Source organism: Aotus nancymaae, unplaced genomic scaffold (genome assembly GCF_030222135.1).
Source record: "Aotus nancymaae isolate 86718 unplaced genomic scaffold, 86718_ANA_hifiasm-v0.15.2.pri h1tg000006l, whole genome shotgun sequence".
Taxonomy (NCBI): Eukaryota; Metazoa; Chordata; class Mammalia; order Primates; family Aotidae; genus Aotus; species Aotus nancymaae.
In genome coordinates, this window is record NW_026988417.1 from 49,728,419 (window position 1) to 49,748,871 (window position 20,453).

At 51.7% G+C, this 20,453-nt stretch overlaps 1 protein-coding gene and 1 pseudogene across 6 annotated transcripts in view; both read left to right on the plus strand.

Annotated features, from left to right (window-relative positions):
* The first annotated feature begins 1,894 nt into the window (after positions 1-1,894).
* LOC135269481 (ribosomal protein eL22-like) lies at positions 1,895-9,949 on the plus strand (annotated as a pseudogene).
* Positions 9,950-11,267: 1,318 nt separating this feature from the next.
* Positions 11,268-20,453, plus strand: part of PDGFRA (platelet derived growth factor receptor alpha) — a 61,658-nt gene continuing 52,472 nt past the window's right edge. For 3 of the 6 annotated variants that reach the window (XM_012441147.3, XM_012441151.2, XM_012441150.3), the window contains exon 1: positions 11,268-11,517. The gene's annotated coding sequence lies outside the window, so the exon portion shown is untranslated. Of the gene's footprint in view, positions 11,518-12,635; positions 12,702-14,205; positions 14,263-20,453 lie in introns of those variants that run through there. The other 3 variants (XM_012441148.2, XM_064367090.1, XM_012441149.2) reach the window with 2 other exon arrangements.

Below are 20,453 nucleotides of genomic sequence, written 5' to 3' on the forward strand. Positions count from 1 at the left end.
GCGCTCGGATGGTCGATGCACATCTGTAATCACATTAGTGCAGCAAGGGTAGAGAAACCCAGAATTCTCTCATTCAATCCCCAAATCAAGCAGGAATCATCATCTCCTGGCTCATGGAGCTACATTTCTTTGCCAAGGGCCTGATGGAAGCTGGCCTAAGCTCTGGGGGATGGTTTACCAGCAGGACCGTTTTATTACCTCAAAATGTGTGGGATGTTTACCTTTCCTTTTTTTTTTTTTTTTTTTGAAACAGCATCTCAGGCTGGAGTGCAGTGACACAATCTCAGGTCACTACAACCTCAGCCTCCTGGACTCAAGAGATCCTCCTGCCTCAGCCTCCTGAGCAGCAGGGACCATGGGTGCATGCTACCATACCTGGCTAATTTTTGTACTTGTAGGTGAAACGGGATTTCACCATGTTGGCCAGGCTGGTCTCAAATTCCTGACCTCAGGTGATTCTCCCTCCTTGGCCTCACAAAGTGCTGGGATTACAGGTGTGAGCCACAGTGCCTAGCCTCAAAAGGCGTATTTTTAAATCACTAAAAATTAAACAATAATACAAATACCTGGAGGCTCCGGAGGCAGCAAAGAGAGAAGGCCAAATGTGTGTAGACTATAAGAATAGAATAGTGGCCGGGCGTGGTGGCTCAGGCCTGTAATCCCAGCACTTTAGGAGGCTGAGGTGGGTGGATCATGAGGTCAGGAGTTTGAGAACAGCCTGGCCAAGATGGTGAAACCCCATCTCACTAAAAATACAAAAATTAGCCGGCTGCAGTGGTGGGCACCTGTAATCCCAGCTACTCGGGAGGCTGAGGCAGGAGAATCGCTTGAACCTGGGAGGCAGAGGTTGCAGTGAGCTGAGATTGAGCCACTGCATTCCAGCCTGGACAACAGAACAAGACTCCGTCAAAAAAAAAAAAAAAAAAAAGAATAGAATAAAGAGTAAGGGTAAGACTACAAAGAGGAGTGAAAATATGCAGGTAGGAGAAAGATAGGGAAAAGAGAACTGATGTGTACCTTCTTGTGCGTACTTTAGCTTTCCTTCAGAATCACTGACTATCCGAAGAGAAATTTAGTTAAACAGGCAGCATGTATGAATTGAATGCTGTGAAAGACACACACACGTTTAAAATCCCACAGGAATATTATAAATGTGAGCAGGTCAGCAGGGAGGCACCCAGCCTTGGTAGGTGCCCTGGGATGTCATGAAGCTGGGTGTGTGTTTTCATCCCTGCATATCAAGTTTCTTTTTTTCTTTTTTCTTTTTTTGAGACGGAGTCTCACTCTGTCACCAAGCTGGAGTGCAGTGGCGTGACCTTGGCTCACTGCAACCTCCACCTCCTGGGTTCAAGCACTCTCCTGCCTCAACCTCCTGAGTAGCTGGGACTACAGGCACGTGCCACCATGCCCAACTAATATTTACATTTTTAGTAGAGACGGGTTTCACTATGTTGGCCAGGATGGTCTTGATCTCTGGACCTCGTGATCCACCACCTTGGTCTGCCAAAGTGCTGGGATTACAGGCGTGAGCCACTGCACCTGGCCCCAATTTTCATTTTTGAGTGAGGGTGATTGTATTTGGAGTTAGAATGAGTAAACCCTTTTTGACTTTTTTAGTTAGGATTATTAAGGTTGGCTGTAAGCAATAGAAAAAAAATTAAAATAAGTGGCTTAATAAAATGGAATTTTAGGCCAGGCACTGGCCTAAATTTGTGGCTCACGCCTGTAATCCAAGCACTTTGGAAGGCCCATGCAGGAGGATCACTTGGGCCCAGGAGGTCGAGGCTAGAGTAAGCCATGATTTCACCAAGGCCCTCCAGCCTGGGCAACAGAGTGAAACCCAGTCTCAAAAAAGGAGACAATTTTCTCTCTGCTTGTGTGACTGACTTGCAAGATGGTACCACAGAAAGACAAGAAGCCCAAGAGGTCAACCTGGAAGTTTAATTTGGACCTTACTCATCCAGGAGAAGATGGAATTTTTGATTCTGGACATTTTGAAAAATTTCAGTGGCAGAAGGTTCAAGTCAATGGCAAAACTGGAAAGCTTGGGAACATTGTTCACATTGAATGCTTCAAGAATAAAATCACAGTTGTTTCTGAGAAACAGTTCTCTAAAAGGTATTTGAAATACTTTACCAAGAAATACCTTAAGAAGAACAATCTGGCCGGGTGTAGTGGCTCACACCTGTAATCCAAGCATTTTGGAGGCCAAGGTGGGCGGATCACCTGAGGTCGGGAGTTCAAGACCAGCCTGAGCAACATGGTGAAACCCCGTCTTTAAAAATAAATAAATAAACAAATAAATAAATAAAATACAAAAAAAGAAGAACAATCTTTGTGATTGGCTTTGAGTGGCTGCAACTGACAAGGAGACTTACGAACTTTGTTACTTCCAGATGAGTCAATTTGAAGATGAATCAGTTGGAGGACTAGGCAAAGGCTTCCCTTATAGCAAAGGGCTTTGCTTATTAATAAAATAAATTATGTATACATGAGAAATACCAAGAAATTGGCTTTTAGTTTATCAGTGAATAAAAAAACATTGTACTCTTAAAAAAAAAGATGGACAATTTTTAATTTTTTTTTTTTGGATGGAGTCTAGCTCTGTTGCCCAGGCTGGAATGCAACGGCACAATCTCGGCTCACTGCAACCTCCACCTTACAGGTTCAAGCAGTTCTCCTGCCTCATCCTCCCGAGTCGCTGGGATGACAGGCGCGCACCACCATGCCCTGCTAATTTTTTTATTTTTAGTAGAGATGGGGTTTCACCGTGTTGGCCAAGCTGATCTCAAACAACTCCTGACCTTGTGATCCGCCCGCCTCGGCCTCCCAAAGTGCTAGGATTACAAGCGTGAGCCACCGTGCCCGGCCGAGACAATTTTATTTCTGGTACATTTTCAAGAAGACAGTTAGGAGATAGCTTATCCGGGTTCATGTGGGGCTCAAGAGTGAGGGATCTTCTACTTGATCACACCACAGTGCGCAGTTTGCCTTTTCAAGGTGGCCTCATAGTCTAAGATGGCTGCTGACGCCCCAGTCACGCACCTGCTTTCTACTCAGCAAAAAGACCAGACTGAGAAGGATGCATCCTTTATTTTTATTTTTTGTTTTTTTCAGAGATGGGGTCTCGCTATGTTGCCCAGGCTGGAGTGCAGTGGCTATTCACAGGCGCGATCCCACTACTGATCAGCACAGGAGTTTTGACCTGCTCGGTTTCTGACCTGGGCCCGTTCACCCCTCCTTAGGCAACCTGGTGGTCCCCTGCTCCCGGGAGGTCACAATATTGATGCCAAACTTAGTGCGGACACCTATCGGCATAGCGCACTACAGCCCAGAACTCCTGGGCTCAAGCGATCCTCCCACCTCAGCCTTCCACCGCGCCCGGCGCATCCTTTGTTTTAAAAAGCACTTTTTAGCAGTTGCACCCACAACTCCTGCTTATGTCCTGTTGGACATAACTTTTCTTCATGACCACATCGATCTGCGAAAACAGTTGGTAAAAGGAAGATTTTTGTACTGGGGCGAAAATCCCTAAAATTAAAAATCAAGGACTCTAATACTGAGAAGAAAAGGAAAATGATGACTGGAGGACAATATGCAATATGGAATCTTTGTCACTGGAATTGAACATATGTTTTTTTGTTCCCGAAAGTGAGTCTTGCCTCAGTCTCTCCAGGGCATGGTGAGGGGTGGCATGGTAGCTGGTGGAAAGCTAGTGTCCTGGGCCAGGCATGGTGGCTCACGCCTATAATCCCAGCACTTTGGGAGTCTGAGGCGGGCGGATCACAAGGTCAGGAGATCGAGATTATCCTGGCTAACATGGTGAAACCCCGTCTCTACTAAAAATACAAAAATTAGCTAGGTGTGATGGCACACACTTGTAATCCCAGCTACTTGGGAGGCTGAAGCAGGAGAATCACTGGAACCCAGGAGGCGGAGGTTGCAGTGAGCCGAGATTGCACCACTGCACCCCAGCCTGGTGACAGAATGAGACTCCAACTCAATAAAAAAAAGAAAGAAAGAAAGAAAAGAAAAAAAGAAAGAAAGAAAGAAACCTAGTGTCCTTAGGACAAGGATTGGCTTTAATCCCACTTTGGGTCATTGGGTGATCTGAAATCCAAATGTGGATACAAATGTCCATTTTTTTGTTTGTTTTTGAGATAGGGTCTTACTCTGTCACCCAGGCTGGAGTGCAGTGGCACTATCTTGGCTCACTGCAGCTTCAACCTCCTGGGCTCAGGTGAATCTCCCACCTCAGCCTCCCTGAGTAGCTGGGACTACAGGTGCCCACCACCATGCCAGCTAATTTTTTGTATTTTTAGTAGAGATGGAGGTTCACTGTCTCATCCAGGCTGGTCTCAAACTCCTAGACTCAAGCAATCGACCTGCCTCAGCCTCCCAGAGTGCTGGGATTACAGGCATGAGCCACCGCACCTGCCACAAAAGTCTATTTAAGAGTACAAATGAGGAAAAAATAATCTAGTTTTGCCAATTATATTATCACTAAAGCTCTTACATTTTTGTAAAAAGTCATCAGACATGTTGTATAATGTCAGTCCTTCCTTCCTTCCTTCCTTCCTTCCTTCCTTCCTTCCTTCCTTCCATCTCTCTCTCTCTCTCTCTCTCTCTCTCTCAATAGAGTCTCACTCTGTCACCCAGGCTGGAGTGCAGTGGTGTGATCATAGCTCACTGCAGCCTCGAACTCCTGCGCTTAAGCCTCCTCCCGTTGAATTTAGATGGTAAGTGTAGACAGGTCTTTAAATTCAACCAACTCTCATCCTATGGATTTAGAGACAACAGCTGAATATCCAGAAGATAAAGATTCTTATCTGTTCCTTCTTACTGTCTTCTTCACTTATGGGAAAATGCTGGAGTTACCCCAAATTCTATCGTTTTTTCTCGCTCTCTTGCATTTCTTTCTTTCTTTCTTTCTTTCTTTTTTTCTTTCTTTCCTTCCTTCCTTCTTTTTTAAGATGGAGTTTCACCATGATGGCCAGGCTGGTCTTGAACTCCTGACCTCAGGTGATCCACCCACCTCAGCCTCCCAAAGTGCTGGGATTACAGGCGTGAGCCACCGCACCTGGCCTGCATTTTAATCTTCCTTGAGCTTTTTTAAATGTGTCATATTTAAAAGTGGACTCATCTTTTTTTTCTAACCCTGTTCCTGGTTGTCCCCCAACTGAGTAGACTGCACCAGCCATGGTCCCAGCCATGCACCCTACTCTCCCTCACAGCTCACATTTAGTGAGTGCTGGGCTTTCTACTTCCTTCTCTCTAATTCACTTTTTGCTTTCACCAAACTCCTGCCATCCCCTAAGAACAGGGAAGCATCCTCTCTTGCTAGATTACAGCAGGAGTCTCCCTACCTCCTCAGATCATCCAGGCTGATACTGCTAAATATTCAACTCTATTCCTGTCTTGCCCTCTTTAAACCAAATACTTCCAAAGAAGTAAGCCAGGTTCTTTTGTCAGTTTTTTTTCCTTTTAATTAATTAATTAATTAATTTTTTGAGATGGAGTCTCAGGCTGGAATGTAGTGGCATGATCTTGGCTTGCCACAACCTCCGCCTCCCAGGTTCAAGCGATTCTCCTGTCTCAGCCTCCCAAGTAGTTGGGACTACAGTCGCCCGCCACCATGCCAGGCTAATTTTTGTATTTTTAGTAGAGACTGGGTTTCACTATGTTGGCCAGGCTGTTCTCAAACTCTGGACCTCGTAATCCACCACCTTGGCCTCCCAAAGTGTTGGGATTACAGTTGTGAGCCCCTGTGCCCGGTCTTATTAAGTTTTTAGAGATGGCATCTTGCTCTGTCACCCAGGCTGAAGCACAGTGGTGCAATCATAGCCTACCTCAACCTCGAACTCCTGGGCTCATGCAATCCTCCTGCCTCAGCCTCCTGAGTAGCTGGGAATACAGGCATGCACCACCACACCTGGCCAATTTTTAAATTTTTTGTAGAGATGGGGTCTCACTAAGTTGTCCAGGCTGGTTTTGAACTCCTGGCTTCCATCAATCCTCTCATCTCTGCCAGCCTAGACCCTTAACATGGCCTAGAAGGCCTCCATGAGTTCCATCTCACCTCCTTCTTGCTTCCTTCCCTCCGGACCTTCACAACTTGCAGCCATTTCAAACTCTTTTCACTTCTGATGATCTCAGGTTCTCTCTGATCCCCAAGCCAATGCAGTGAGGTTCCTCCCTAACTAGATTCTTATTCCCTGTAGATTCCCAGACAGGCCTTCCCAGAAAGAAGCCCTCTCCTACCCCCCAGATTGGGTTAGGCTCCTCCCCTGTGCTGACTTCATTCTCTCCCTCCAACATTGCTTAGAGTGCTAAGTTGCAACTTATATGTCGAATTGATTGCTCAACCGGTCCATAAAACCTACCAGAAAAGGGCTGTATCCTTAGCCCTTGACACAGGGCCTTGTGCATCTTAAATCTGCATATGAACCGCTTTATTTACCTGGGATATTATCTTATTTAATCCCCAAGACAACCCTGTGGGTTGGGCGTGATTATTCCATTGTTGTCATTGCTGCTATTTTAAATAGAGATGGGGGTTCACTATGATGCCTAGGCCGGTCTTAAACTCCTGGGCTCAGGTGATCCCCCACCTTGGCTTTCTAAAGTGTTAGGATTACAGGCGCGAACCACCAAGACTGGCTGATTATCCCACTATTTTTTTTTTTTTTTTTGTAACAGAGTTTCGCTCTTTTTACCCAGGCTGGAGTGCAATGGCGCGATCTCGGCTCATCACAACCTCCGCCTCCTGGGTTCAGGCAATTCTCCTGCCTCAGCCTCCTGAGTTGCTGGGACTACAGGCACGCACCACCATGCCCAGCTAATTTTTGTATTTTTAGTAGAGATGGGGTTTCACCTTGTTGACCAGGATGGTCTCGATCTCTTGACCTCGTGATCCACCCGCCTCGGCCTCCCAAAGTGCTGGGATTATAGGCGTGAGCCACCGCGCCCAGCGATTATCCCACTTTTAATGGATGAACAAAGAGTCGAGGTTCCACTGGTTTTCCATTGCAGTGTCTCAGCTGAAGGCAAAAAACAAAAACAAAACCCCGCAGGGCTGTGCTGGCCTCCGGGGACTTCCAGAGGACAAGGCCCTCTCTTCAGTGAGGCTGACCTACAGAGCCAGCGCTCCTTCCCTCCCGGCCACAGCTGTGTGCTGGAAAGCTGGAGGCCTGGGCCCCTAATAAAGAGCAGACCTCCCAATCTCCTGGCTCCCTCCTCCTCCCTTCACATGGTTTTTCAAATTAAAAGCCACTAAAACCTAAGAGCAGGAGAGGGAGGAGGCACAACAGCATCCTTAGACTTGAGGAAGGGGCTCTCTCGGGAGGGAAGGGGTATCCAAAAGCCAGATCCAGGGGGTTCCAGTCCTATCAGCCTGTCTCAAGCTCTAAGGAGAGTATGGCCCACCAGGCGGGGGGTGGACCACGAAACAAGCTCTGGTCGTCAATTAGGTCCCTAAACAGGCTGTGATGTTAGGAACCCTCTGCTTCTACCTCTCCCTGAAGAAAGAGCCCCCTCAACCGAGAAGAAAGGCTGCACCTTGAGATCCAGCCAGCAACTACAGAGAAGAGGAGGTGGGTGCGGAGTCCTAGGGGGTGGGTAGCTTTCACCTCCAGCTACACAGACCCATCTCGATCTTTTTGGAGAATTCCTTTTCCTGGACTTGTGCCATTCTGAATTCTGAGCATGCCAATAGACTCCTTAGAGCTCCTTCCGAGCCTCAGCTGGGGCCGACCGGGGCTAGGGCGTCCCTTTCTCCGCGGGGACCCCCCACATCTGTGCGTCACCTCCACCACCTCCTGGCAAAGGATCCCCCCTCGCGGGACCCAGGGAGGCGACTGTTTCAGAGGCAGCCAAGAATTAAAGGGGGTGGGAGAAGGGGAAGTTAGCATCGTTTTTTCTTTGTTTTTTTTGTTTTTGTTTTTTGCAAACCACCAAACGGGCCCTTCATTTTCAAAATGTGAAGCCAGAAACATCCCCGTTCTCTTTCCCCGCCCATCCCCATTTGAAAAAAATAATTCACAAGTTTAAATGTGATTTTCACAACTAACGGCTTTGATATCTGTTACATTCGCAAGGCTTCTAGAGCAAACGGACCTGAATTCTTCGAGGAAAGTCGAATTGGGGGTGGAGCTGGGGAGCAGAGGAGGAGAAGACACAAAAAGCCAACGCAGCGGGAAGCGCGCTCAAAGCCAAAGGTGTGGCGCTAGGCGCTGCGGCAGCCCTCCTCTCCTCGCCCGGGAGTAGGGGCCGGGAGAACCGGCCGGTCCTGGGCACGGCGAGATTTTGTTATTTGTTTCCAGTGACCATTTTGATTTGGTTGTAAAAAGTTTAAAAGGTCTTCTTTTTAAATGTCAGCTCATCGACTGCACCTTTTTATACCCTTGCCCCCAATTTCGTGTCGCCTGCAGGCCTAGATGCGCAAGGCCAGCGACAGAACTGTCAGAGTCCCTACCGTCTTCTCCCAACTTCCCCGCCCGGCTCAGTTCGGGAGTTGGGTTTCTCTCCTCTCCACTCGCAGCCTCCTGGACTCCCAGTTTGGAGAGAAAACTCACATTCTTAACCCCTTGATAATCCCTCAAAGAAGAAAAACAAAACAAAAACTCCCAAGAAGGTGAAAATTAGAATCCGGGCGCGGGTTGAGATCTGCGCAGACCTGCCCAGGCCGGTGCGGGTCGCTCCTCTCCCCCGGGTACACGTGGTGGCCTGGTCTCCACTCCCCCCCTCCCGCGCACGGTGCCCAGACAGAAGCACAGGAAGCGGAGAAAAGACCAGCAGCTGGCCTCAGGAGGGCAAGGTTTCTCGCCTGCTGCGGCTCCGGGACCACCCAGGACCCGGGGCGTCGAGGGACCAATCTAGAAGAATCTTAGAACAACACTGGGACAGCGCGGCACGAACTCGCCCCACCTTCTCCCGACGCCCAGGGCTGACTGATGGGCGCAGACCCGACTTCTCCCGATCCAGCCTCGGACCAGCCAGAGGAGGCGGAAAACAGGATTCAAACCCACCTATGAGCAGTGGTAGGGGCAGGGGCGGGGGCTGTGGGGGCAGGACTCGGTTTAAGGAACCAACCGCCTCGGTTCGAGGGCCTCCTGTCCGGAGGGAGGTTGTTCCTGACTACTGCGGTTTTGTTGTTGTTGTTGTTGTTGTTATTTTGTTTTGACCACTGGGTTTATCTTGCTTTTGCAGAGGACGCAAATGTTGACCTCTCTTCTTTGCACGGTCTCTCTGCGAAATCTTCCCCCAACCATTTGCTTTCTTGCGCCACCCCCCACTGGGGCTCTGTCCCCGGAGTCAGCTCCTCAGGCCTTTAAACCTTCGAGAATGACACACATGGAAACCTTTAGCAAATGTTTGTTAATGATCATAACAAAGGCATCATTCAAATTAGGCAGGTAATTACTACCAGAAGGACAGACAACTGGGTGCTCGCCGGCTCATCCATTGCTTTCTGCTTTAAACTCCCGAGGAGTCGCTGCCTAGACACCCCCGCCCGGCCTGCTTTTCGGGCTCTATTAAACGGCTCTGAAATGAACTGTGAAGTTACCATTTGTGGGCGGAGAGCGCTGGGGCCCTGCGGACGGGAGATACTGGCTTGACCCGGCTAGCAGTGTCGCCGGAGCAAAGCAGGCCCTGTGGGTAGGCTCTCCGTCTCGCCTCCTAACCTCTGGGACAACTGGCGTAGAAATCCAGCTCTCAACTTAACAGCAGGAAGCCCAGCACCCGCTTTTCCCTTTTATTCCGCACTCTGATTTTGGGGGGGACCGTTTATTCTCGTTCATTGTCTACAAACATTACGGTATCCTGTTAGCATTCCGAACAAGGGGCTGTTCATATATTTGCCTTCAATGATTTCCTGAAGGAACATGTGGAAGTAATAGCGAGCAGTGCAGTCACCCGAGCTGAAGATGCACGAGAGCGGGGCGCGTAGAAGAGCTGGAGCAATGGGGCCCCCAGCGCAGCCCCAGGCGCCCTCTTTTCGAGTCTGACACCCCAAGATCCTGTCCTAGTTAAGCACAGCATCGCGCACCTTGGAGTATTTCTCCAACTCCTAGTGAAGGAGGAGACGGCTGTTCGACGTGCCAGGCCCAGCCTGGCCACCTTGGCCATTTTCAGAGTGCGTGTGTGGTGGCGGGGGTTGAGGGAGAAGGATGAAGGATGACCCCCACCCCCAACAAGAGAATTCAAAAATCAGAGACCGCGAGGAAGGTGAACGCGCTCCCCTCCCCCACTGTCGCTGGGAAGCCCCACTCTGCCCAGGTCTGGTTCCTGGAGTATCAGCGCCCCCTTTCCCTCGCCGGTAGGATCGTTTCCTCCGGACACTCTGGCCTCGCGCCTTGGGCGCAGGGTTTGGGGTTCAGCTGTCAACTCCAAGGCATTCGTAGGGTTCGACCCACGCGGCGGGAGGGAACAGAGGGAGAGTCAAAAGGCACCCTCCCCCAAGACGCGGAGGCGGAGGGACGATTCCCCAAACGCCCAAGCTCGAGCTTTTTTGTATGCGAGATAGAAGCCAGGGCAACCTCGCCCAGATAACCCCGAAAACAAAGGCACGACCAGATAAGTGGCTTCAAGGGAATAAAGGTCGTTCTATCGGAGAACGTTCCACACCTACACAGACCCTCTTTTCTTAGTACCCTATTTCAGACTCCACCCAGCCTTTCACACACACACACATACACACACACGCACGCAAACACACACCACACAAAACACACACAACAAAAATCCATCATTATCATATTGGACTCAACAGTTTGCCTAATCCCATTAAAGAACTAGCAGTTATATAGCCCTTTCCCGAAAAGACCCCTAGTTCAAAACCGCGCAACCGCTTGTAAGACTTTTCCCGAGGGCCCTATTTCCAGTTGGGCAGAGTTTGTAGAAGGGACATTTCTTGATTCTAGATTTATATTCTCTCTGGATATTAAACTCAATTTTACATGTTCCTTTTCTTCTTTTCAAAGAGAATACAAAACTATAGCAGTGTAAGAAAATAACCCTAAAATGGGGAGGCAAACTCATTCTGGAAATGATGGGCTGTTTGTAGTTTCATAAAACCACTTTCCCGGCAGAGCACCAACACCTCCCCCTTCCACCTCCCCATCCCATCTGGTCTGCTTCTCCCCGCCCCCCAGTTGTTGTCGAAGTCTGGGGGTTGGGACTGGACCCCCGATTGCGTAAGAGCGAAAAGCGAAGGCGCAATCTGGAGACTGGGACATTCGGCGCGCAGGGAGTTCCAGCGCACTTTTATTTTGAAGAGACCAAGGTTGGGGGGGGGGGCTTATTTCCTGACAGCTATTTACTTAGAGCAAATGATTAGTTTTAGAAGGATGGACTATAACGTTGAATCAATTACAAAACGCGATTTTTGAGCCTATTACTGTTGGAGCTACAAGGAGAGAAACAGAGGAGGAGATTACAAGCGAGCATTGGAGGCCGTGGACACACTCTTTATTCCATGTGTGGGACATTCATTGTGAAATAACATAGGAGGAGAAGGTAAGGAAGAAGAAAAAATGATTTTGATTTTTGTTTATAAGGGAAGTCCCTGATCAGTCTCTGGGGCTGGAGAAAGAGAAGTAACTTCAAAACTTTTGGGACAAGAAAAAAAAATGGAGCTGAATTCCAGTTGTGTGTCCAGAGAGTAGTTTTTTTTTCCGGAATAAACTTCACTTCTGGATGGGCAGGAGATAACCATAGAGTTAGAAAGTCTAGGGATTCTTTTTTTTTAAAACGCATATTTTCCAGACCTATTTTTTAAAAACAATGTTTTTCTAACAACCCTATGGCCTCCCAAAGAAACTGTTTAGGCTTACATTTTTGAGGTTTCTTTTGGGAGTGGGGTGGTATTCGTGAATACTGGGCCGAACACCAAGGAACTGGGGGTGGAGGCAGAGGTGTTGGCCCTCTTCTTGGCAATGGGTTCTGGAAGGCGACAGGTTTTAAATGAGTGTTTTCATTCCTCGCCTGCGGTTTGGCGGGACAGCGCTGCAGCCCGTGGTGTGGAGCGCAGCTGGGGGACCAGGGGAGGTGGGGAGAGGAGAGCGCCGTGTGGGGCGCGGGAAGGGGTTGCAGGGCTCCGGAGGAGGGCAGGGCTCGGCTGGAGACCGGACGTCGATGCTGGCCTGCAGAACGTGGAGCGGGCGGAATGCGCGTAATTACTGGACGGCGCTGCTCTGGGTGGGAGCCGGGGCAGGTTTGGCGCGAGGGGGAGGCGGCTGCGGGACAAGCAGAGGGGCGCAAGCGAGAGCAAGGGTGTGGGGCGCTCTGGAGCGGTTTGTCGGGTCAGTGAGGTGCTAGGGAGAGCGGGTGCCTGCCCGGCAGCGCGCTCGGGTTGCACGCCCTAGAGCGGGGGCGACAGCGGCGGCGCAGGCGGGCGGTCTGGAATAATGACAAACACATTTGGCCCCGAGTGAAGAAGTCGTCGTCGCCTCGCATTCCAGCAACTGGGATTTGAGGAATTTCGAACCGCACACTCAGGGGCCCTCATTGTGCGCCGTGGCCCCCGCCACCGCCGGTGTCCCCGCGCCCCCTCCTCGGTGGAATCGACTCTGCATAGCCCGGGGCTCTGTTGCCGCTCAGTACTGGCCGCAGGCAGGAAGAGAGGGAAGTTCTCCAGGGCAGTGCCGAACTTCTCGTGAGGAATTTAGGGACGACTTGGAACTGGGGAAACTTGTTTGCAGGTAAGACAGAAAGGTGGGAGGTAAATCACACTCTCCTTCTGGGCACCCGAGCCCTGGGAACCCCCTACGCAGCGCTCCTCTCCGCGCGGGGGTGTGTGGCACTCGCGGTCTGCGCTCGCCCTGCGCTCCTCAGTCCTCTCTAGTTGTCCTTTTCTCCATTCCTCTCCCTGTCCGCTTGGGAGCCGTCTGTGCGAACTTCTCCTTCCTCTGCTGTCTACCCCCATGGAAATCAGGTTTTACACACGAAATTAACTGCGCCCGGCTGCGCCAGGGGAGCAGGCGGTGTCCATTTGGCTCTGAATATAATATGTGGGATCAGTGGTTCTGTTCCGAGAGGGTGTCGGCCAGATCGGAGTGACGAGGAGTGTGGTCCGACCTAAGTACGGCTGCCGGAGGGAGCCAGGAACCTGGGATGGGCCAGGCGTGCGGGAGCTGCCGGTGTGGCCAGGTCTCGCGTCTCGGTCCGGAAGGACTTGCTGGCCCGGCCTGCTGTCCGGTGTGCATCCCTCCCGCAGCCAGATTGCCGGTCCCGCTGTTCGCTCCCCTAGTTCTGCTAAGACCTCAGGGTGTGCGGAAAGCGTGCCTGGAAGAACTTGCCACTCACTGCATCTCCCTGGGTGGGAGGCAAGCAGGGATGGCCCCTATCAGGTCCCGACCGCTCCGCGTCCGAAAAGCCCCGGGCTGGGCGGTGTGGGAAATGGCTTTTTGGCTCCGAGGCCGAATTGCTCAATGTTTTGGACCGACTCGCTTCCCCGCGGTCGCTCCTAACCAGATTTTTGCAGAAGGGAGAGGCATCCAGGGCAAACGAGGCACGACGGTCCTCTGCCGTGCACCCCACGGGACAAACATCCCCGGAGCCACAGGAGGGGAGGAAGGGGCTCCCCGGGCGGGTGCAACCTCACCAAACGCCGCGAGGTCCCACCCCCGATCCCTAATCTGGTTAACCTGAACCTCGGCTCTGCTGAATTGCATCTCCTCCCCCTCTCTCCTCGGCCTCCTCCTTTCCACAACCCTTACGAGGGGGAAGCCCTGCCTCGACTCCCCTACAGGCGCGGGGCTGAGCAGCCTAGCTTTGAGGCCGCGGTCAGGCCCTGCTTCGGAGCTTGCATGGTTTTGGGTTGACCCAAGTGCAGCTGGACCTCCCTTACAAGAGCGAGGAGGAACGAGAGTTGGGGGGAAGCCAAGAATGAACCCGTCTTTGGTCCCCGGTGCCCTTGCTTTTGCTTAAATCCTTAGTTCGAGAGGGACTCGGAGAGCCCTGGCTCTCAGCTCTCCGCCCCTGGGCCAGTTTCCTCTCGGGACGCGGACTGTGGAGGGATACAGGGGGAGGGGCATTGGGCTGGGCTTTCCAGCTGCAAACACGTCTGGCGCCGAGGCGGGCCCATTTTGTGCCCCCTGGGGACGGACCGTGGGCGGCGCGCCGCGGCGGGACGCGTTTTGGGGACGTGGTGGCCAGCGCCTTCCTGTAGACCCCGCGGAGAGCTGCGACCAAGTTATACGTTGCTGGTGGAAAAGTGGCAATTTTAGGAAAAGAGCTAAAAGCGGGATCGATGACCGAAAGGTGCGGCTCTCAGGGTCCCCGGGGTCTAACTCGCCGGGTCCACCCTCAGCATCAGCCTTGGGGCAGCAGAGAATCTTTCGGTCTCGCCCGGGGCGCAAGATGCAGGGTCGGGTCAAATTGCTTTTCCCGACTGCGCCCTAGTTAGGGTCCTGCGGAGCTTGTCGTTTGCTGAAGTGGCTTGGCCGTATTTCCTTTTGTTTTAAACCGATTAATGATCGAACCCGGGATGGGCTGGTGAGGTAGAATTCAGGAGGAAATAATGGGAACCCCGACTTGGGGCGCCTTCTTCCCTGCCTCCTACTGAAGTTCCCCGGCCCCCGCGAAAGGGGAATGAGAGGTGCGGGCGGGCGCGGACGTTAGGGGGCAGAGGCGGCTAAGGCGCATGTCGGGGAAGGTGGGCACCAGAAGGCACGATTCTTTTTTGTTTCTTTTTGGAGACAGTCTCGCTCTGTTGTCCAGGCTGGAGTGCAGTGGCGCGATCTCGGCTCACTGCAACCTCCGCCTCCCGGATTCAAGCGATTATCCTGCCTCAGCCTCCCGAGTAACTGAGATTACAGGTGCCCTCCACCACGCCCGGGAAATTGTATTTTTAGTAGAGACAGGATGTCACCATGTTGGCCAGGCTGGTCTCGAACTCCTGACCTCAGGTGATCCTCCCCCTACCTCGGCTTCCCAAAGTGCTGGGATTACAGGCTTGAGCCATCGCGCCCGGCCAGGCAAGGTTCTTAAAAGCCAAGAGGGCGCAGGCTAGCTCTCCTCAGCATTCCCGGTGAGCTGCTACCCACGGCCGTGCGGCTCTCCTGCCTATAGGAGGCGCTGGCGAGCGCCTGTAACCCTAAACCCCTCGGCCCCTTTCCTCCCACCCGCCTGGCCCCTCTCCCTCCCTCCCCCACCCCGTTAGGCCCCGTCTCGGGTCTCAGTTGAAAACAATGCAAACGCCGAGCATCGTGCCTGGGGCGCGGCGGCCTCTGCGGCTGTGAGGTCCAGAGCGCGGCGCGCAGGGGCGCAGGTCCCCGGAGTGGCTGGGCATCGCCACCAAGCCCTAGACAACCGACGCCGAGGGCGTGGAGGAGGCGGGAGGGAGAGCGGACGGCGCAGGATTTCTGTGGGTGTGGCGGGGTTGTAAACCGGACGGTGGAGGGGGCTGGACCGAGCGGGTGCAGAGCTTCCCGGGCCAAGTCAGCGCGCTGCACTCCCGCTGCGCTGTCGGGGACCCGGAGCCGCGGCTGCGGGCGAACGAGCGGGCGAGTGGGGTAAGATTCGCGGGGCTGTCGCGCCCTCTAGCGGGCTCCGTGGGCGCGTCCCGCTTCCCCAGCCCCGGGCGGTCGGCGCCGCAGTCTCGGTGGAGCGCGGCGCTGGAACCCCGGGGCCCCAGAGCGGAGGCTAACCTGGGTCACTCCACCTCCGGTCCGCCGGTGGACGCGTCGCAGGCGCTGTGTGGGCCCGGGAGGGGCCGGATGGACGAGAGGGGGCCGATGTCCCCGGGATTGAGAGTGGGGCGTCCTTGTAATTCAATGTGGGAGAAGCAGGGTACGGTGGAGGAGGAGGGGTCCCGTGCGTTCTTGTCTGCGTTCCAGCCCCTCGCCAGCTCCCTTGCCCCGCGGGCGGCCTGTTGCTGTTTGTTTGTTTTACGACCCTGCGTTATTGTGCAACGGGAACAGTCGTTTCCAATCCACCCGCGGTCCCCAGGCTGCGCGGCCGTCGCGGCCCTCGCCGGGCGGGTTCATGAGGGGCGGCGGTGACGCGCGGACAGATAGGACAGCGCGGCCCGAGAACGGCGTCGCGGCCCAGGCGGTCCCCCTGCCCGGAGGGGGCGGAAACGCTGAGGTGGCGAAAGCGCTGAGGTGGCGAAAGCGTGGGCTGCACAGAACCCGAGTGGCGAGTCCGGCTGAGCCTCTGCGGCCTGGCTTGGCAGCGTTGTCTTCCCGGTTCCCGACGCTCCGCTGCCCCGGCGCACCCGCTCCCGGTGACGGGGATGATGGAGATGACGGGGAGATGTCTGCCTTCCACGAATTCTCCTGGGGTCCCGAGGAGATTTAGCCATTTTCAACAGCAGTTTTCCTATTTCTGTTTAAACCCCGCGGGCTTTCAACGGAGGTCACCGCGAAAGCTAAAGTATAACCTAAGAAAGGAAGAGACTGAAGTTAAGATTTGGGATAGTGGAGCTCAGAATTCCTCGAAGCGGCGTCTGTGGGGCAACCCCCAGACGCACGTCCTTGGACCAACACTGCCATCTGCTGGCCACTCGCGAGAACTACCGCGACCCGCAGTGAGAACGGGCTTCGCGGAGATTTCCGAGCTAGCACTGGCGTTAGGAAGATGCATTTTTTTTTTTTTTTGGCCCGATAAGACCGTAATAGGTGACTGATTTTCTCTTCCTGTGAGGGTGCAACTATTGCTGGAAGATAACATTTTCATTTTGTGGAAATTTGTGTTGTGTTTCGCCTTGGTTGTTAATGCTTTGCATTTACATAGTGAACATCTGATCATCAGAGCAAGTCTGTGAGGAAGGTGGCGGGGGTATTAGTGTCCCGTTTCTGAGTAAGGAGACCTATGTCGGGGCTTGATGACATCAAGCCGAATGCTGAAGTTTACCACAAACTGCTGCTCCTAAACTTGTGCCATTAGGAGTCACACCCATTTGGTGACATTCAAAAGGATATGTCATTTTATTCTCCCGTGGTTAAATATCTGGTGAAAGGAAAGTATGTTTATGAGGCCAGATTGTCCCATAAAACGCTCCTGTGTAAAAACACTCCAGCCCCCTCCCATCACTGGAATGTGTGATGGAGCTCTGGGAGATCAAAACAACAAAACAGGCTCCAGTAGGGTGCAGAGGTCCTGGTAAACACACCCTCTGCTGGGAAACAGGGAGAAGTTTCCACCAGTGTAGACCTGCACTTGGGTTGCCTGGGCTGAAGTTAGGAGACTGAGTAGAAAAAGGAAGATTTGTAATTTTCACAGTTAGAATTAACTTAGGAGAGCTGAAATTAACTGAGCCTCGGAAATCTGAATCTTGAAGTCACCAGTGGCTTTTGGGGCTGTGAGAGCATCGCCTGTGGTCTTTAATCATGTGAGGGTGGGGTGAAGTTCAGTATTCAATGGTTCGGCAACTGGATGCACTGTGCAATTGGTGATCGAGAAGCAAGCTCTCTGGCTTTAGGAGAAGAATGCCTTGCTGTTAGTCCTTCTGGAAATAGGGCCCTTGCATTGCTTGCTGTTTACGCTAGCTTTGCACATTGCCTTTGGTTATATATAACCGTGCCCAAAGGCTCTTTACTTCTATTTGCAGGGTAGGAGGTGGCACCCTGTTGAAGAGAAAGGATAGTAGCTGCAAAAGCATTTGTTTCTGTGTTTCTGTGACTGTATATATTGGCTCATCTTTGAATGGTCTTTATAGCCACACCAGGCTGGAGGTAACAGGGGCATGGGAGTGGACTGCTGGCATGGGCTGAATCAGAGTTCAGATCCCTGTCTTCACGAGGCAGGAGGTTCAGGGCAAGTCATATGGCTTCTGGGGCATCCCTCACTTTCTTAGTTAAGGAGAAGTTGAAGGAGCTGATCTAAAATATCTTGAAATTCTGCAGAAAAAGTCATGAAAATTGGCTGGGAGCGGTGGCTCACACCTGTAGTCCCAGCACTTTGGGAGGCCAGAGTGGGCGGATCACCTGAGGTCAGGAGTTCACTAGCCTGACCAAGATGGTGAAACTCCATCTCTGCTAAAAATACAAAATTAGCCAGGTGTGATGGCAGGCGCCTGTAATCCCAGCTACTGGGGATGCTGAGGCAGGAGAATCGCTTGAACTCAGGCAGTGGAGGTTGCAGTGAGACGAGACCGCACCATTGCACTCCAGCCTGTGGGACAAGAGTGAGACTTCTTCTCAAATAAATAAAAAGTCATAAAAATCAAAGCACTTTCAATTAAACTCTATAATTTAGTCCTTACAGTAATGCCACAGGGCAAGCAACCAGTCAGGCCTTACTAGTTGTGCTTTTTAGAAGAGACCGAGGTTCAGAGAACTGGACCAAGTGTCAGATTTGGGATCAGTGGCTAGTCCAATGTGATTTCCATCTTTTCTTCTGAGAGGAAGCATAAGAGAGTCAAGAGGATGGGGGAAAAGCACAAATCAGCTGGCTGAAAGTGAAGAGGACAGGGTCTCTTTCTCAGTTTGTTTCTCTAAGCTATGGCAAATGCTCTTTGAGCTGTGATTATTGAGGACAGTGGCTGAAGTTCAACATGTAATTGGCATGACAGAAGTAATTATGATCGAAGAAAAGATTTGGATGAAATCCATTGTTCTTTTATGCAAATGGGGTTGTTCTCACAGATTCTTATAGTGCCATGTTTCTCAGAATTTGTAGCTTCAGTTACTTATATTTGCACACCTGACTTTTAGATGAGCTCCAGGATAGCAGTTACTAATTAAGGATGAGCATTTAGAGTAGAAAAAGGCAGGAACAGCAAGACTCACTCCCAGAGAGTCTCACTACAGGTCCAAGAGGTGAGGAAAGTCCCCCTCTTTCCCATTTTTCTTCATTACCTCCTGTTGGGGCAAGCACTGCCATTATTCATGAGTAAACTGTCTGAATTTCAGATGAGTAATGACATGAAACTTCACAAACAGGCCAGGCATGGTGGCTCACGCTTGTAATCCCAGCACTTTGGGAGGCCGAGGTGGGCGAATCATGAGGTCAGGAGTTCAAAACCAGCCTGGCATGGTGAAACCCCATCTCTACTAAAAATACAAAAATTTAGCTGGGTGTAGTGGCGGGTGCCTATAATCCCAGCTACTAGTGAGGCTGAGGCAGGAGAATTGCTTGAATGGGGGCGGGAGGGGAGGGGGAGGTTGCAGTGAGTCGAGATCACACCACTGCACTGCAGCCTGGGCGACAGTGCAAGACTCCATCTCAGAAAGCAAACAAACAAACAAACAAACAGGCCTAGATTTCTACCCAGAAAACCACTGTTACCAGAGAAGGGAGTTTGGAATCTTAAGCCACAAACATGTGTTGATTCTCAGTATTTGGCTCCTGATGGCTGCTCAGAGGGTCTTCCCTGGCATAGGGTCCACTGTGTCTGGATCCACAGAAGGAAATCTAGGGGTGCCTGGCTAGAGCAAAACACTCTTTTTTTTTTTTGAGATGGTGTCTCACTCTGTCACCCAGGCTGGAGTGCAGTGGCACAATTTCGGCTCACTGCAATCTCCGCCTCCTGAGCTCAAGAGATTCTCCTGCCTCAGCCTCCTGAGTAGCTGGGATTACAGGCACTCACCACTATGCCCAGCTAATTTTTGTATTTTTAGTATAGATGGAGTTTCACTATGTTGGGTCAGGCTGGTCTTGAACTCCCAATCTCAGGTGATCCACCTGCCTTGGCCTCCCAAAGTACTAGGATTACAGGCATGAGCCTGGCTATGCCTGGCCCACAAAACACTCTTTAGAGCTTGCACAGGAAAAGCAGTGAGCCCTTCTTTTAAGCTAGAAAATGCTTTAAAGATGCATCATTGGCAAGCCTTGCCAGAGAAATATGGGATCTAAATGTGATAAAACCGAAGGCATCAAGCTGGCTCTGGAGCCCTCCTTTGAAGTTTGCTGAGTGGATTGTCAGTGGGAAGCTGATATTTATATGTACAAACACACAAGCGTTACTGCTAATTGTGGTAAATCAACCTGGCCAGTCTGGCTCTGGGGCCTGCTGTGCCTCCCACCACAGCAGTGTGGAAGCCCTGTGTCCCAGGCACATGCCAGCATCCTCAGAGGCCATCAGCCAGCCAGCACTGTGTGAATTGCATTTGGGTTCACAGCACTGTAATTGTGCTTCTCTTGCTGTGGTGAGCAAAAGAAGGAAAATGGAAGGAGGCAATGTAACTTGCCCTAGGAAGTAGTGGGGCAGGCGGCACACAGGGTTGCCTAAAACACTGACCTTCCCTTGACAGAGACCATATGGTGAAGTGGAGGGGGCATAGCTTTTGCATCACATGGACCTTGTGTTAGAATCCTGGCTCTGTCACTAGCTGTGTGACTTTGGGTCATCTGCAAAACCTCTCTGAGCCTCAACTGCCATTTCTGAAAATCAGCTCTAAGTAATCAAAGGGTTATTCTTCACAACCACAGCATGTACATACAAACTTTGGCTTAATGAATAATGGCTTCTCGTTCTCTTATTTTGTTTTCTACGCACCCCACTCCCC